The sequence below is a fragment of the Vitis vinifera genome, chromosome 19 (genome assembly GCF_030704535.1).
Source record: "Vitis vinifera cultivar Pinot Noir 40024 chromosome 19, ASM3070453v1".
NCBI classification, from domain to species: domain Eukaryota; kingdom Viridiplantae; phylum Streptophyta; class Magnoliopsida; order Vitales; family Vitaceae; genus Vitis; species Vitis vinifera.
Genome location: NC_081823.1, coordinates 15461545 through 15466043, shown reverse-complemented (window position 1 = coordinate 15466043; position 4499 = coordinate 15461545).

Below are 4499 nucleotides of genomic sequence, written 5' to 3'. Positions count from 1 at the left end.
ATCAAATGTGAACTTTTCACAAAAAATATTGAAACATCCTATCTTGAGGTATGGGTTAAATATATATAAAGTATCAAATAGTTATCTTCCTATATAAAATAGGAAAAAAAAACCATATTAATGGTGCATTTGATAGTAATATTAGAAAACATTTATAACCTTTCAAAATGCTCATTATTAGTTGTTGAATTTAGAGATTGAATCTTCACTCTTCAGTAAAAAAAAAAAACCCATTTTTACTTTTTTCACATACTTAATCTTGTTGTGGTCTGATCAAGCAGATGGAAAAAATGAAGGAAAAGAAAAAAGAAAAAAAAAAAAAGATTGGGTTTTATTTAGATTTTAAGGTTTGGGATTTTGATCACTGAAGAGTTTGATTCTAGTGGCAGAATAAAATCAAGAAGGAGCCGCCCCTCATCCTTGAAGCAATTTTCAGACAGCAGATAACAAAAGGTTTGAGATTTTCTTTCACATCTTCTACCTTTCTCTGAAGAAAGAAGCGAAAAAATAAAATCAAAAAAGCAAAAAATAAAAAATCAAACAACAAGGTTCATGAGAACTGCAATTTACACCCTCCCCCATTTGCTAGCTGAGAAACAAAGAAAATAGAACCAAACAGTTTATCTTTTTCATGAACCCCAAAATTTGAGACCATGCATTATTCAAACATTTGGTTCCCTCCAATTCCCTACACTTTCTCACCAACCAAACACAACCCTTTAACCTAGTAACATACTGACCGTGGTTTCAACCACTGACATTAAGCTATCATTGTCATTCAAGGTGAGATGCCTTACAAATGGATGGATCTTCTCCCAACTTGAAGAAAGAAAATAAAATAAAAAACAAGAAATAATTAAAGATTGTTCTTCTTATTGGCGTAACTCTTATGATTGCAAAAACGTGAAGAGATTGAAGTTGGAAATTGCAACAGTCCAAGTTGCCTTTAATAGCCATGCATTTAGCTGCTAACACGTTGACGCTTTCGTGGGGAGCTAGCTTCATCTTCGTGTAGCAGTGGTGATCGGTGCAAAGGGTGGACACCCATGCATGTATAGAGAATAAGGGTTAACTTCCCTCCCACCTCAAGGTTCGTTGGTTTCAAATTTTTGGTTTAGCACATATTAAAAGTGCATTTGATAGTGATTCTAAAAAGTATTTTTGACATTTCTAATACTTAAACAATAAAATTTTTCAAATATAAAAAAAATACTAAAAGTACTTTTTAAAATCACTACTAAACGCACTCCAAGTACTTATAATCTTTTTATCTAAAATCTATCTCAAAAATAAATTCTATAAATAAAATAAATTTATAGGGGTGTTCACTAACCAAATTTTAAAACCAATAGTAATTAGATGGCATACAACTATTTTTATAGCATACAACTAAGAAATTGCCTATCTACTATTAATGCATCATCTAGTAATTCGTGGGTAAGTTTTAATATAGAGCTACATAATAAACACGAACTAGATACATAAGATATTTGTCAACTTTCTCATAGGAATCAAGCCATGATTTGAAATGTTTGCCAACATCTTCAACCTTTAATTTCCCTCAAGTTAATTCAAAGATATTTATTAACGGTCTAATGATGTTTAGATGATCATATATAAGGAGTGTAAACTTGCCTTGTCTCTACTTTCTTTTTTATGAAATGCCTATCAACTTTGACATGTTTGGTTCGTGATGTATTAGATTATGTCCTATATTTATAGCCTATTTGTTATCCTAGTATATATATATATATATATATATATATATATATATATATATACACTATCATTGGTTCTTTAATTGACAATTTTAAACTTTGGAAAATATTATTTTTAGCCAAAGCAATTGGCAAATCCCTAAATTCCCTAGATGCACTACAACAAGAAACTACCAATTAATTACTTTTTTTATGTAACAAAATTCCTTACTATGAAGTTACAATAACTAGTAGTTGACCCCCTATCAACCATATTTAGTTTGATCATGATGCTTATACTCATAGCCACTTTATTGTCCAAGCATATATGATGCTTACACTTATAACCGCTTTATTGTCCTAGTATATATGCTATCATCGATTCCTTCACTATCAATTTAATTCAAACCTAGAAAATATTATTTTTAGCCAAAGCAATTGGCATATCCCTTGAGCCATAGTCCTAAATTTCCTTAATACACTACACCAAGCAACTACCAATTATTACTTTTCTATACAACAGAATTCCTTACTAAGAAGTTAAAATAAGTAGTAGTTAACTACCCATCTATTGTACATCCAACCCAATCAACATCCATGTAAGCCCTAACTTTTATTATTAGAATAAGAGATATATATCTAATGTTTCTTTCAAGTATCTAATAATTTTCTAAATAGCATGAAGATGTGTGATTTATATGGAGCATGCACGAACAAACTTACAACACTTATTACATTGGCTATGTTTGGTCAACAAACCATCTTCTCTTCCTCATTTTCTCCTAACTTGTGGTTTGGTTCTATCAAAGTGATTACCACTCAAAAAGTGATATTTGATAGCTTGTAATTAACTCTTATAAACACTTTTGAGTAGTAGTTATCACCTTTTAACCCAATTAACATATTAAGGACCCTTGCAATCAATTCTAATCAAAATTGTGTTAAGTTTTGGTGTTTTGATAGCTTTTTTATCACCAAAGCAATCAGAGATTAAGGAGAGTTCTTTGGAATCCATGGCAAAGATGTCCGGATAGGGAGTCCAGACACACCATCGGATTGCGGCGGAACATGGTCTGTGGCAGGCTGTCCAAATGACGAAGCAAGGCTTGCTCACATTAAGTCAATGATCCGGACAACATATCCGGACATGATATGCTATCGTCCGGGTGTGATGTTCACAAGTGTCGTGTGCTTTTCCCTGAGAGAGTCCGGATAGGGAAGCGCGCCACATGTCCTCTTGGGAAATCCGGATGGAGTTGATTCAGATAGCCTTGCGCACTCCGTGTCATCCGGGAGAGGGGTCCTTACACCTTGCACACACAGACGGTTCCCCTTGCGCAGCATAGCTCAGTCCACCCGGGGAGGAATTCCGTGCGCCGACATTTTACATCCGGATATCTCACAACTGGATGGGAGAGGAGGACGTTTCAACTTCTCCGGTCAGACATATCCAGATCCTTTGATAGCGCTTACCAGGAGAGTTTTTCTCTCAGTATACAATGCCATGGTGTTCTCCTGAAGCTTCCTAATATTTCCGACCGACATCCTGAGATATTTTGCTTTAGATATTTGTTGTCTAATTCCCCAAAGTCTCCTTGTAACCCACCTATCATAGGATTCCTTAGTCTTTAAGTAAGTACAAAGGGTGAATAACCTCATATATATAGTTTGTAACTTTCTTTACAAAAATCTCTAGTATGTTATCGACGGAAAAAAGAAATATATTTCACAGAGCACTTGCTCTGTTTTTCCTTCATATAATTGTTTTCTCGTTAGTTTTCTTACTAGCCAAACAAGCTCTGAGGAAGTTTCCTCAGAGAATGAGTAGCTAGACTTTTAGTTCCTTGGAGTTAAGGTTGTCGGGAAAGGTTCCAAATGCAAGAATTTATAGCTTTGTGGTTTCAACCATTAATGAAAAGAAAGTGTGATCCTTTAATGATTTCTATGTTTTTAGTTAACTTAAAACACCTTCAAGTCACTTAAGCCAACACTTGGTAAGGCATGTGATCTCCGTCCATGGAGATGCACTTGTTTATCTCTTGCGAGCTTTTGGGAAGTCACTTGGAGGTAGGATTTTCTAGAATTGCCAACACTTGGTAAGCTTTTGGACTCCAAGGAGACATCCATTAGTTATCTCTTGCGAGCTTGAGAAGGGAAGTCCAAAGTTAAAGATCACCTTGGATGGCAAATGCTAGGTGAGAGGCACGAGCCATTGCAAGTTGCATCAGTGAGAGGGAATTAGAGCTGAAATCCATTTAAAGGTTACATCTGTACAACACCGGTTAGAGAATTGACTATATGTTAATTCTCTAATGCGAGGAAATGAACCAAATGACCAGAGCTCTGTTTTTGCATAAGGAACCTCCCCTGTGAACCTAAACCTCCAAGGAATGTTTTTCTTCATAAGTAATTTCCATTACTTTCTTTTTAGCTAGCATTAAACAAAACCTCATTTAAACAAGTTTGTGTTTTATTTCTTAAGATAACCTTGAAATGAAAAAGCACCAATTTAACTTTGAATTGGTATCAGTTGTGAGTTGAAAACCCTTCCTAGTGAACGATCCTAGAGCCACTATGCTATATTAGCTAAGCTATCCTAATGCATGGTGATATAGGTTATAAATTTTGTTGATTACTCTCTCAATCAAAGAGCACCAGCTGGACATGAATCAGCTGAGATACCAATTGGGAACGAATCACAAAGTATCAATGGACTTTTTGTCAAGCTACTTGCCTCTTAGAGAAGATATTGGGTATATTTTCATTGAGAAATAAAGATCCCATGTTTAGAACAAACAACCT